The sequence below is a fragment of the Phyllostomus discolor genome, chromosome 4 (assembly GCF_004126475.2).
Source record: "Phyllostomus discolor isolate MPI-MPIP mPhyDis1 chromosome 4, mPhyDis1.pri.v3, whole genome shotgun sequence".
Lineage (NCBI taxonomy): Eukaryota > Metazoa > Chordata > Mammalia > Chiroptera > Phyllostomidae > Phyllostomus > Phyllostomus discolor.
Window position 1 is genome coordinate 69,934,140 of NC_040906.2, and position 14,850 is coordinate 69,948,989.

At 37.6% G+C, this 14,850-nt stretch overlaps 1 long non-coding RNA gene across 1 annotated transcript; it reads right to left on the reverse strand.

Annotated features, from left to right (window-relative positions):
• Positions 1 to 736: 736 nt before the first annotated feature.
• On the reverse strand, positions 737 to 4,106 carry LOC118499875. The gene is made up of 3 exons (XR_004902419.1): positions 3,996 to 4,106; positions 2,039 to 2,125; positions 737 to 953 (listed from the first exon to the last, which is right to left on the reverse strand). It is a non-coding gene; the product is annotated as an uncharacterized LOC118499875 (long non-coding RNA).
• Between the last annotated feature and the right edge of the window lie 10,744 nt (positions 4,107 to 14,850).

The window sequence follows — 14,850 nt, forward strand, 5'->3', positions numbered from 1 at the left end:
GGACCATCTCCTGTACAGCAGTCAAGGGCCGGATGCCTGGGCCTCTGCCGACTGTGCCGTCTTGGACAGGTTTAGTCTGCAGAATCTGAGTGTTACCACCCAAGGAGTTCCCAGAATCCTCCTTTCACCCGCAGCTGCGGCCCCACTCTCAACAATGGGTTCTGTGCCTAATCAGTTTAAGTTCGTCCTGGCAAAAATTTATGGAGAAGGGGTGAAGATCAATCAATTTTGAGGGATATGGCCTTTGTTTTGCTTAGGCATGTATATGTCACCTGAAAATCACTCAGCCTCAGAAGATTGTGAGTACTAATAAAGTTATAGTGACATAATGTCCAAAGTATGATGGGTCTATCTCCCAGCCCAGCTCCTAATGTTTACTGATCTCAATGTCCTCCTAGTGTGTTTCTCTATGAGATGTCAGGAAGTGCTTTTTTGTATATGACTTTAGTCATGTAGTGATTTATCCTTATTACTATTATTAAAGCAGTGCGCTGAGACTATAGCCATTTCTCTAAAGCAGGTTGGCCAAGGGTCACTGCATCCTTCCCTTTAAAATACCTGCTTTGCTTGCATTGAAGGAAAAGAAATAACCCTGCGTGGGGCTCCTTTGTTTGGAAATCTTGCTTGCTTGATGTATGTCCTCTAATCTATTTAGGGAGGGACTTGTTCCTTTGTTTAAGGTCTAATGGTATTTCCCCTGGGTGAAGTTTAATGGGATTGAAAGGTTGTGAGAAGATTTCATCGTCATCCTTCAATCTCTGCTCCAGAAAAGGTTATGAAAAGGATAAATACAGGTCCTCTTATTGCTAAAACACTCACTGAAGTGTCCCCACAGGAGACCAGCGATAGGGTGTAGACCAAACCCCACTTTGTCCTCTCCCATCACTAAACAAATTATTCCAGGCCTGAGTCCCATGACTGCTTGAACCAAGATTTCTACTTTCTGGAGGAGACTGAAAGAAAACAGAGTGAAGAATATTTAAATTTTCTGAGTGTTGCATTTGATAGAAAGAAAAAAGATGCATGGAATTATTTGACTCACTTCTATCTCTTAGTAAAAGAAGTAAAGTTTTTGTCTCTGTAATATTTAAGCAGATAAATGGTCAATCTTGGATAAAGGAAGCGTTCCTAATTTTCCAAGGAAAATTCTGTTTATGTTCTTCCTTTTAGTGCATTGCTAAGGTTCCTCTTTATAGCTTTTCTAGCTAATTATCTCTAGAAAAATATCCATTGCATTGATCTCTAGTTTGACAGACAGCAGATTGAAGTGTTTTCTTCTCACGATTTTCTCTAAACCCCACTGGAATGAACAAAGAAGACCAAAAAAAGGAAATAAACTCTATAAACTCTATCTTCAGTGGAGATAAGAAATGGTTATAATAACATACCATGCAATTATAAGAATAGATGCCAAATCCAAGAGAACAGTACCAAAGGCAGGCAAAGACTGTAGAGTGCTGGCAATGTCTTAGTTATAGAAGAATCATTGGTTGTCTACTTGCTAACCATTTCTTCCAGCCACTCCCTCCCTATGCTTCTGCCCCTGGCTTTATTTTTTTGCCAACAGACCCTGGGATTGTGTAGATATGGAGTTGCCATGACCTTCAGAGGTTAATTATCATTAATTTTGACTCATCATCATAATTTCTCTTTGTCAGTGGCTGGTTTCACATTGAGAAATTACGTAACTCTAGAAAGCATGATCATGTGCTTCTGGGAGACTTTTGTTCACCTTACAAAGGAACACAGGTTGGTGAGCCCCTTTACTGCCTCTGAACATTATTATCTGCACATGACTCTCAGAACTATATGACTGTCTCCAAAACTGTTCTCCATGCCAAACTTGGCAGTCAGAAAAAATGCAAACAGCCTGAGCTCTTAGTAATGTCTTTGTTCCACTGAACAACCACCCTGCAAGCACCTGTCTGCTGACTCTTTATTACACAAGATAATGCATGTCCTAGTGGTTTAATTTCTCTTACTTTCAGCTAAAATTCACCCACCTGATATAGAATGGTTTTCAAAAAGTAGGGCATACCTCTGATGGACTCACTACTCCTTTATTATAATGACAGGGCCTCGCTGTGAAGACAATCTGTGGAAGCATCCTTCAGCTCTGGTTCATCTGAAGGGGACATTGTGGAAATGGCTGGTGATAAATAATCTATTCAGAACCAGCATTAACAATAACAAAATAATTGTTAATAAACAATTAACAAACTTTTGAACACAATTAATAAACTTTTGAAGGTTCAGATTGGTGGAAAGAAATTTAATTGGACTTTCTAATTTTTCATATTGAGAAGCTGATTATTATTACTTTATGCAGACAAATCAAGCAATAGATGTTTAACTACATTAGTCCATGATATAAAGAGATCTGTAGGAAAAATTTAGATAAATAACGTAACCAACATCAGGAGATGGAGTGAAGGAAGTTTGGAAAAGTGTGAATGCTGCAGTTTATTCATTGCCTAAAGAGTATAGTCAATATGCCCTCTGTAAAGCTGGAAAAAGAAGAGGAGCATTAAGTTCATTGTTAAAATTTATAAACATCAACTCTAAGGATCTTAAAATCAAGTATGTACCATCCAAGTCATCGGTTGGGAATACAACCAAAACAAAATGCAGATATCACAAATAAAAAATAGATAATTTAAAAAACAGGTGAACGACCTATCACATAAGAACTGAGAACAAACATATCTAGCATACCAGTAAATGTAAATACAATGAACTTAAATAGAAAGGGGCTCTCAGATTGGAGGAAAGCTGCCTCTTGACCTCAATTCAAGTGCTGCTAGTGAAATGCTGCCCAGTGTCAGTGAGGAGAAGGCCTCTTCCATTCCCGTTTTCAGTTGCCCTTTCTCATTTATTCTCCAAAGTAGCATTGATTGTGCTCATTTCGAATGTCACAAATTTTTTATGAAAACATTTTTATCAACTTAAGCTCTGCCCTTTCTGTTGATAATCAAGACTCTATTTCAAGTGAATTTCGAGAGATGCCTTGTCATCCTTCTCTACTCATTTGCTTGTGCCTGTTTTCTCCTGGTGCCAATACAAAATTCCCCCCAACCCCCACTTCTACATATCCTCAGAAGTCTCCACACACATCAAATCACGATCTATTGACTGCCTCTCTTATCCAAGAACATCAAGACTGTGTTTTTAAAATTGGGCAGTTGGGCAGTTGGGATACTCTTTCGCATTAGTGTTATATAAATTCTTCCAAATTAATGCAACACCGATGTGCTAGGCAGTGAACCAGCACTGCAACTCCAACACTGACACGGTTGTGGTGACCCTGCAAGCTGCACATTCAAGGCAATGAGATTTTCAGTAGGTTCAACAGCAACAAACATGTACCACGAGTACAGAGATGACCATCACTGAATTCAGATGGGCACATCAGCTTCAGGATTTCAAGAGATTTCAAGTGGGTAAAAGCAGATTGACTAATTATGAAAATATTGAAAAGCTCAGTATGTATGTTCACAAACTGGTAAGTCATAAATGGGCAGGTCAAACTCCATTTCATTTTAACAGAGTGGTTCTCTGTCTTAATGAAGACATCCAGATGATGCAATCAGATGTTGGGTATGTTGCAATTCGTTAACAGTGCTAAAGCGTAGACATTTGAAAATGATTTACTGAATAAAAACAAGAACAGATTCAAGGCTGTCTATGTAACATCACTTTTACTTGCATTTTGATATTTCTTACTGAGTTTGAATAAAAGATTTAAGTATACTCCTTAGAGAATCCTAAAGTAAAAATTTAAAAAATCTGTGAATACACACGGGAATATATATAAACCATTGGCTTAAGTACTGATGGTTGGAGAATGACCTAAAATATGACTTTGTGAAGTCACAACACAGAGATCTTAGATGGATAAACTGAGACACCACCCTGAGAATATGCTGATTCCCCTAGAAAATCAAAAGTAGCTATGTTTTTATTTTTTGAAGAAAATAAATACCTCGGAAAATCACCAAGAACAATGTGCAAATCCTCTTCCTTCATCTGTCCAAGGGCCTGAGCTGGCCCACCCCAGAAGGCATAAAATCTGTGGAATTTTTGTTCCCTAGGAGGTGGAACATAAAACCCTGAATAAACTAGGACTGTAGTCTTTCGTAACCAACTGTAATTTTATTGGGTTTTATCTCTTACCCAAGCCTTGTTAACAGAGATGAGAGGTCTGCCAAAGCAAATAGAAAGACTCACACACTGCCATCTGAGTTTTATGTTATGTAGGCTACGCCTCTTGGTGGAATTTAAAATTGGAAGTTGCCAGAAAGCCAGAAGGGAAGTTCGAAATGATATATGTTCTCAGAGAACAAGTAACACTTCTTTTTCTACTTTCTACTTTCCCCCCATGGACCTTTATTCATTTTTTGTTAATAAAATACAGTACATGACATATTTATCAGTGCAAACAATGATTTTAGTATTGTGAGTTATGGTTAAATATAATTAGTTCTAGATTATGCTTTTATTTTTTCCTATAAATTCCAGAAAAATAGTTCATATTTTATTATAATAAAGTTTTTCTTTTGGGATTTATACAGAAAATAGCAAAGGCTTTTTTTAGGTTAAAATCATTTAATACTTCATAGAAAAAATTTCTACAGATGATAAAACTGAATTTTTAAAATTATTCTTTAGTATTTCATAGATGATTAGGGGTCTGTACTTACAGAACTTTCTATAAACCAATCTTAACTGATAATTACCCAGATTCTCTCTGTTATTTCCATTTACTCCTTTTAATCATGTGTTTAGTATATAAGACGAGTCATATCTTTATATAAAAGATCGCAGATGTTTTAAAACATTGATAAAAATTTCCCTTGACATTTTCTTCCCTAGTCTGAATATCTAAAGTATATAAAGTTTTGTCTATTTTTAAAAATTTGGACACTGTTCTATTTCTCGCCTTTAGGCATATTTTATCCCTGAATCCTGAAAATCATTTTCTTCAGGAAAAAGTAAAAAACAACTTCAAGATTGCAGTTTTAAATCAGGTTCAAATATAGTGGCAGAAATATGTAGGAAAAAGCCTAACACTATGCATTTGTAAAAATACTTGTAATAACAATAATTCAGTGCTGCCATGTGTCAAGAACTTTGCTGAATGATTAACAAGGACTACTTCATTTATTTGCCTTGGCCTAGCTGTGGGTACATGATGGCATCAACTTTGTTATACAGAGGAGAACTAATCTACTTCCTAAAATATCTGCCTAAAAGGATGTACATGAAAGTGCTCTCAAAACTCAGTCTTTATATAGGTAATTTTTAAATTAAACTTCAATCATTCTAGGAATCTAATAGACCCATGCTTATGATATAGATGAGAATAGAGGGGGAAAAGAAGGTTATTTTAGCAATAACCATAGACGCTCCATAAATTTATTGAGAAACTACTTTGTTCCAGACACTTGCCAGGAATGCAGAGGTGAAAAAACACAATCTCTCTTGTCAAAGTGCTTAGAGATTAAAGAAAGAGGATCCCATCAACAGGCCATTGCAATGACCTAGCAAGTGTGATCAAGATATCCAGTCTTATGAGGTCAGACAGGTCCCTACACCAAAGAGGGAATCTGAAGTACTCCTACAAAGGCATGATTTCATATCTTGGGTTTAGAACATGGCATTAACAAGTGAGACAGAAGAGCTGAAGGTGAACAGGGTATCCCCAGAAGAGGCAGTACCATGAGCAAAGGCCTCAAGGCCACAGTCAGTGTGCCCTGTGGGAACTCTCAGCAGTTCTGAGCTGCTTAACAAACTCGTAGTAGGGAAATGGGGTAGGTGATGACAGTGAAAACACAGGGAGAGCCTTGTCCATGTTAATGAAGAGCTCATGCTTCATTCTGTAGAGAATAAACTGGGAAAAGAATTTAAGCTGGAAAGGGTCACTGTTAGATTTGGATTTTCAGGTTTTGGAGTCTCAGCTTTCTTATAGATAAAATTTGTCAGAGATGATGGGGTAGATAGTTTGTTACATCATTTTGGTAAAAAAAATTGGAAAATCCGTTAAAGCAAGAGAACTTTTACTCTTCTATAGTTGTCCATAAAGGTAAAAGAAAAAAAAAAACCCACACAGAGCTTTATGCAGTCAATTAATTCCTTATATTGGACCATAATTCCATGGTCCCAATGTTTTCAATGGGAGATGCTGTGTAAACCAAGGGCAATTTTTCAGGGCCGTGTGCACATGGCTGTGCATGTGTGTGCATTAGGGAAGGGAAAGGGAGAGTACTAAAGTTTACTGTTGGAGGAGGAACCATATATAACAGTGGTAATAATGGAATTTCGAAGAAAATTACTCCTCATGATAAAAGATGTAGTAATTCATAAGTATTGCTATCATTACTGGCTTAGGAAAAATGGGTACAGACATTCTAGAAGTATATTTTTATGCAGTCCCTTTACTTTTAGAATATTTCTTACTAGTTCTAACAGCATCAGAAAATAATTGATCATCTCTCTACCCCTGTAGAATTGATGTACTACGTATCAACATTCCTAGATTGTTGCTCTTTCTTCCTACCACTGCTTGACAAGTGTGAGAACATCTTAAGGATTCATCTTCAAATATAACCTCCTCTAGGGCAAGTTTTCAACAAAGTTATTAATGCTTCTCCCAAGCCTCCTTTACCTTAATAAATGTATGTGCAAAAAACACCAAAGAATAAATCTCTCTCTCTCTGTCTCTCTGTCTCTGTCTCTGTCTCTCTGTCTCTCTGTCTCTGTCTCTCTCTCTCTCTCTCTCTCTCTCTCTCTCTCTCACACACACACACACACACACACATCCATCCCCCCAAATATACTATGGATTGGCCCTCCCCACTCCTACTGCTTTATCTTCTTTGAAAGTCTAATGTAATGGTTTACAATATTGATAACAAATGTCTTCAGGTATGAATTGATGATCTTTATAAACCAATCAAAATAATTTAAAATCAATTGTGAATTGTCTGGGTCACTATCCCAAACTTGCTCATTTTGTCCCTTTTGTTTAGTATCTATTTTTGTATGATTTTCTAGTGAGATTTTTAGAACTCAGTAGCAGCTGTCTACTCTTACCATATGCTGGTCTATACGATGCTAGTGAAATGACTTATGTGCTTTGAAGGAAAAATGCCACTTCTGCTGAAATTGACAATAAAAACATTTATTCTTTATTCTCTCCCTCTCTTTATTCCTGTGCAAAAGTGTGTATGGTGGATTTAATGGAGATACACACTATATATGTGCCCATATCATTGAAACATTATGCATCTGCTTATTATATATAGCTCGTAATTTTATCTTCAGAACCAGACAGGAAAACCAGACTGCTCATGATTGAAGTACGTGCTTAGATGTACTTTTGTTGCAGAGGCACTGTGATGTTCAGAAATCACAGTGGAAGAAAGGATAAAATGTTGTTTAATTTTTGCACAGACTGTGTTCTCCTGTGTTTGATTCAGCACACACACAGCCTACCTGTTAGCATCAGAGCAGTGGCTGCCTGGGTGTGGACTCAGTATACAAATTACCAGGCTCCCTGAGCCTGCCTTTGATCCTCAGCCTCCCACTTCAGGCCTTCAGCCCAGTGGGTGCCAAATAATATCAATCCTTTTATTTTTGCTGTGTCCCTGGTAAGAGATGGCATTTGTTTTCCTGATTTAGAAGATAAGCTAAACATAACTGGGGGGGAAATGTGAATGTGAAAAAAAAATAAGCCTTGTTAAAAATTTTTCAAACTAAAAATGTCACATGTTCAACATCTAAGTGGAGTTATAGTAAAATTTTAATTAACCAAAAAAAAATGGGAAAAGGATGATCAAAAACAACAGAGAATCAAAAAAAAAAAAAAAATTAAACACTACTCGAGCCCCGTGTGTAGTCTGTATAGGCAGCTGATTTAACTGCCAGTCTGTGTCCCCAGGCAGAGGCGACACCACCGCCCCTCTCTCCCAAGGCCGTCTTTGTTCCACGGAGTCAGGTCTGCTCCACAGATCTCTTCAGGCACGGAACAGGTTTCCATTAACAAATTAAATAGTGCTTTTTCCATTTTCATACATAAATTGAAATCTGCCAATAGCTTCAGTTTTTTTTTCTTTTAAAGAAACCAATTTTTCAACAGACATTGAGCCTAACAAATTCTCCCACAGCCTGTTCTCTCTGGAAATTATTCATAAGCAATCTGGGTTAGACCAATTCATTTTCCCAAGCAAATACATACCATTTTCCAATGGTATGTATCTATATGTATGTGATGAGGGCCTTTGAACTTGTGACACTAGAATTCAACCCTTGACATGCAGAGACAGTACCTGAAAATATCATTTATAGAAAAATATATCTAAGGCTTCCCAAACCAGAGAGTGTCCCCTGAACACGAGCTATCAGCACTTCCCAACCAGAGTGCATCAGAAACAACCTACCTCAAAAAATAAAACTAAAAATGTCAGAGGAGAGTTATAAAATACATTTCCTCAATCCCTATGAAAGCCACACACTTCAAGGAGCTAAAAATTTGAGCTGAATGAAATGTGAGTAAGAAGTTGCTTTTTCAAAATTGGACCAGAATTGGACAAGAGTCAAGACAGAATTCCCGGCAAAGTCATTCTCAAGTTCAGCCCTGATGAAAGGCAAGATGACCTAGATTCTACCTCTCAATGGAAAGCATTGGGCTCTCCTACAGGAGAGTTGATGGAAGTCATCTCTGGAAACCACCTACCACCAGGGGTAAGCAGGACAGCCTCGCCAGAGACCTACTTTGCTTGGAAGGATTTTTTAGGAGGTGTAAGCAAGAACTATGAGCACACAGGTGGTCAAATAGTGTAACCAGGTTTCCCTAAAATATCTTTTACCAGTGCCACTTGCCTCAGACTATGTGAGGAGATAAGTTGGAAAAAGCTTTCCTAGCTGAATTATGACTCATCTAAAAACAAACAAATGAACCAGTGTGCTATTCAAGGATTTGAACCTGGTGTGTGCCATGAAAGATTCATTCATTTGATGTTTATCCAGGGTTGACTGGGAGCTGTTCTAAGCTGCATGACCCTTTCACTAGAGACAGGCTTCTCACTGCCTTCTCTTCCAATCCCTCATTCAATCTTCAACCTATAATAAATGGTTTCAAACCTACTACTCAATGTTCTATAGAAAACTTTCCAGGAACATTTCTCTATGTCTGACTTTCTCACAACAGAAAACTGATACAATGAAATAGCCCAACAAAGAAAAAAGTACCTATAATAACTTATCTGAAATAATGAAGGAGCTACTAATTGCCTTACAATTGTAACTGTACAATTGTAACTGTACAATTGTAACTTACAATCACACCATCATCCTCCTTAAACATTTTCAAACAGTTTGCCATTGCCGATGTCTCAAAAACCTTGTGATTTTCTGTGGTCGAGGAGCTTGTCCGTGACTTGGACCATTACAGTTTGTCTCTCCCAAAGTCTCCTCTTCTGACTCATGACCCAAGTTTCAGTCATATGACTTATTAGCTTAACATTCTGCTTGGTCTTAGTTGTTACCTTCCTCATTGATACCTGGGTTCCAATTGGTTCACCAGTTCCAGATCTTAGTTCATATGTGACATGGGCACCTGGTTTTAAGTCCAGGTTTACCACATGCTAACTAGGTACTGTTGAAGGTAACATTTAATTTTTCTAGTTATTACTATCTTCATCTATAAAACAGTCATAATATAAAACCTACTTCAGAGAATTGCATATATTAAATGAAGTAGTATCTCTAAAATTGTTTTACAGTTCCTGAGAGGTAATAAGAAATAATAAATGTAAGAATATTATCACAATACTAAGTGCAGACATATACAAAGAGGCTTCATTTAACTACCAACACAAGAAAATGTTTTTGGTGTGAATCACATACTTTACCAGGCTGAAAGCAAAGACAAGTAAACACACGGCATCTGTTTATGTCATGGGGCAGTGAGAGGAAACAGCTCATCAGTTATCCTTCTGAGCTGTAGAAAAATCAGGTTGGTGTGTGGCACTCTGCTCTGATCTGTTATTCTCTCTAATGAATGAAATGGAGCGTCATGGTAGCTTTCGGGGCCAAAGAGCATAGCCACATATGTATTTCACCATGTGGACACTAAAATCAATCAGAAAAACTGGAAGATTGGCTTTAGGCATTAGAGAATTCCACAGTGGGGCGTAGTGTCCACTCTACTGCACAAGACACACTCCACTGTCACTTGGATAATACATTTTTCCAAGTTTTCTTCTCTTACTCCCAGTCTGGGTCTCACATTCCTGATTAAAATGTAACAGCTACCCTAGTCCATGCCCATTTATTTATTGCTGAAATTGATACCTCTGCTTACAATGGGTGGTATGTGTTATTAAGACTAATGTGTTCCAGGTACACTTTATTGTTTTTAGACTGTTTATTGGACGATTGCTTTATGGTCATTTTTAGTATTCCTTACAAGAACCAACTGTAGCTAAAATGAGTTTAAAGTTTTCCATCTCAAATACACCCTTGGGACTGTCTAGTAGGGAGTACTGAGCTTTATGCTGACTATTCAGGCAATCAAACCTGAAGTAAAACTCTAAAATACAAAGTTTACAACTTCAACATTTAAATAAAAACATCCTATTAATCTATTGGCTTTTCTTCCTTACATAAACATTTGTTGGCAGTATTCAAAGCTTTCCAGAAAATTACTTCCACTTCCCAGCTTTATCTTTACATAAATTTTTATGTAGCTTAATGGATTCAAAATGTATACAAGTAACAGATAAGGTGTTTAAAAAATTGATACCTGTGCTAAGTTTATAGAAATGTGGATATTGCCAAAGTATGTAATGTTTTAGCCAATATTTATTTTCAAAACAGAAGAACATTAAGAAAAGAGTAAGATAAATATTATAATGTGAATTACTGTTTAGAAAATTTGAGAGCATAAGAAGTTAAGATCACAGTGGCAAACTAAAATTTGATAGTTAAAAAGTTATAAATATGTTATTATAGATCCATAAAATATCAACATGTGAGATTGTAACTATTTAAAATTGAGGTCATGCTATGTTGCTGTATTTTATTTCTGCTTGAATAGTTTCTGATAAGTTTGTTTAAAATTCTTATGTTTGTTCCAGTGTAGATAAGGTGTTCTTTTTCTCCTTCTCTGGCTAATTTGCAGATTTTTTTCTTCTGTCTTTCATTGCAAGAAATTTGAATAGCATGTATCTAAATGTGTGTGTATGTGTGTGTGTGGTATTTATACTGCTTGATTTTTTTGTGAACTTCTTGCATCTATGACTTCATGTATGTCACTAATTTTGTAAAATTATCTGCCATTATTTCTTCAACTGTTTTCTGCCTCATTTTCTCCCTTGTCTCCTTTCAGGATTTCAATTACACATGTATTATTCTTTGAAATTATCTCACACTGTAGTGTGCCCTATTCTTTTTTATTCACGCATTTTCCTCTGCGTTTCATTTAGGTAATTTCTACTCACCTGTCACCAGCTTCACAATTTTTTATTCCTCAGCAGTGTTGAGTCTAATGATGAGCCTGTTGGAGACTTCATATTCATTACTATTTTTTCTCTCTTTTTAAAAATATGTTTTATTGATTATGCTATTACAGTTATCTCAATTTCCCCCTCTTATTTCCCCTCCACCCTGCAACCTTCCTCTTACCCACATACCCCCATCTTAATTCATGTCCATGGGTCATATACATGTAAGTTCTTTGGCGTCTCCATTTCTGTTACTATTCTTAACCTCCCTCTGTCTATTTTGTACCTACCTATTATGCTTCTTTTTCCCTGTACATTTTCCCCCATTTCCCCCTCCCCTTCCCCACTGATAACCCTCCATGTGATCTCTGTGATTTCTGTGATTCTGTTCTTGTTCTAATTGTTGGTTTAGTGTGTTTTTGTTTTTGTTTTAGCTTTGGTTGTTGGCAGTTGTGAGTTTGTTGTCATTTTACTGTTCATGTTTTTTATCTTTTTTTCTTAGATAAGTCCCTTTAACATTTCATATAATAAGGGCTTAGTGATGATGAACTCCTTTAGCTTTACCTCGTCTGGGAAGCACTTGATCTGCCCTTTCATTCTAAATGAAAGCTTTGCTGGATAGAGTCACCTTGGATGTAGGTGCTTGCCTTTCATGACTTGGAATACTTCTTTCCAGCCCCTTCTTGCCTGCAAGATTTCTTTTGAGAAATCAGCTGACAGTCTTATGGGCAATCCTTTCTAAGTAACTGTCTCCCTTTCTCTTGCTGCTTTTAAGATTCTCTCCTTATTGTTAAACTTGGGTAATGTAATTATGATGTGCCTTGGTGTGTGCTTCCTTGGGTCCAACTTCTTTGGGACTCTCTCAGCTTCCTGGACTTCCTGGAAGTCTGTTTCCTTTGCCAGATTACAGGAGTTCTCCTTCACTGTGTTTTCAAATAAGTTTTCCATTTTGTTGCTCTTCTTCTTCTCCTTTTGCACCAGTATGATACAGATGTTGGAATATTTAAAGTTGTCTCAGAGGTTCCTCAGCTTCTCCTCATTTTTTTGAATTCTTGTTTCTTCATTCTGTTCTGGTTGAATATTTATTTCTTCCTTCTGCTCCAAATCATTGATTTGAGTCTCAATTTCTTTCCCTTCACTGTTGGTTCCCTGTAAATTTCTCTTCATTTCACTTTGCATAGCCTTCACTTTTTTCTCCATTTTGCAACCATACTCAACCATTTCTGTGAGCATCCTGATTACCAGTGTTTTGAACTGTGCATCTGATAGCTTGGCTATATCTTCCTTGCACAGTTCTGTTTTTGGAACTTTGATCTGTTCTTTCATTAGGGCCATATTTTTTTTTTGTCTCAGCATAGCTGTTACATTGTAAGGGATGGAGTCTTAGGTATTCTCCAGTGTGAGGCAACCCACATTGCTTCATTGTGGCACTGTCAATGGGAAGGGGTCATAGAGGGAAGAATGTTGCTTGCTCAGCTCTCTGCTGGCTTTCAGCCACTTCCCCCACTATGGACAAGCAAATTGGGCCCTTCTGGTGCTGATTCCCAGGTGGGTGGGGTTGTGCACATTCTAGGACCCCGTGGGTCTCTCTAACAAACTGTCCTATGAGTCTGGGAGTTTTCCCACTGCTGCAGCCCCCACAGGATTTAACATCCAGAGTTTCTGAGGCTTTATTTCCCAGTGCTAGAGCCCTAGGTTGCATGTTCTGTCTCATTGCCCAGTTGTTTTGTGGTTATCCACACACAAATGTGGACCACCTGGTCCTTCAGCTGCTGCCTTGCTGTGCACCCTCTCTGCCCAAGCTGCCCATCTCTGCTCATCCTATCAGTCTGGATGAATGTTTCTTCTTTAACTCCTTGGTGGTCAGACTTCTATGCAGTTTGTTTTTCTGTCAGTTCTGGTTATTTGTTTTTTAATGTATTGCTGTCCTTCTTTTGGTTGTGTGAGGAGGCAAAGTACATCTACCTAAGCCCCCATCTCGGCCAGAAGTCCACCTAATTTTTTTCTTCTAGCATTTCTTTTGATTCCTCCTTATAATTTCCATATCTCTGTTGAATTACTCATCCTATCTTGCAAATTGTCTACTGTGCTTTATTAAATTAAATAACACATTAATCATAATTAACTAAAATTTTCTGTCTGATAGTTACAATGTCCAATTCCAGTAATTGCTTCTCCTCTTATAAGTGGGTGTTCATGTGTGTGCTTGCCTTTTCACACACCTTAGACGTTTTTGTTGACAGCCAGCCATCTTGTGCAGAACTATAGATGCTGGGGTATTTTTTAGTTGGAGATGAGCATGCCACTTCTCCAGCTAGACCTTAAGCATGGGCTTTGTTTTCATGTGTTCAGGAGTTGGGCAGAGTTTAGGGGGTTTTGTTTTTTTGTTGTTTTTTTTTTTATGGTTCCCCTGAGTACACCTCAGGCTTAAAATCCTTCTAGTGATACCTTATGCTTACAGTATGGTCTAGTTTGATAGTGGTTCTTCCCTCAATGTCTGTTTCTCCCTTGGTTTTTGGTCTTTCCTTTGCACTGTTGCTCAATAAGAATTAGTCCCTTGGAGTTCTCCTAACTATATTCTACTGATGCTTTACTCTGGAGATGTGAGCCTTTGATGGTAAAAGAAAGCATTCCCTGTTGTTCTGATTAAGCCTCAGTGTCAGGTCCCTGGGTGTGGCCAATCACCTTCATAAGTGTTCCAGGCCTCTCCAGCTACAGAGCTAGACCTTGCAGATATTTCTCTTCCTTCCCTAGAAAGGATGCTTCCCCCACCCCTTGTTTTCTTCTTGCAGATGCAGTGGAATTCCACCAGTAAAGCGACAGTTTTCATTACTCTTCCTCCTACAGATTAGGCCTTCATCCTGTAGTGGAGATAGAGGAGATGGTTTGGGCAGACTCTGGGCACCAGCTGCCATTCGTTTTCTCAAGTCAGCACCATGAAGAAAGTTTTCAGGACACTTCTAAACCTTTATGAGTAAACATGTCTAGACCTTTAGCTAGCTCACACTCAGCCTCTAGCAATTTCTGAAAACATTTTAGCTGTATCTTCTTACCACTTTATATGACGTCTGGCAAAATTTGCTACAGGTAAGTAAATGCTTAGGTTCTATTTACTCCTGAAGGTACCAGCCTCTCTCCATAGTTGAGTTATTTGTTTGCCTGTGACCTTAATTTTCTGATGGGTTCAGGTTTTTTCTTGTTATAAGTGTGAGAATGATATTTTTAAGCTCTCTACATCTTAGGGCTGAAACCAGAAGTCTAAATCATTAATTTAGTAACAACATAGAATAAATACTTAAAAGTTTACTCTATGAAGTAACTATTATTATTATACCTTAATTAAAGT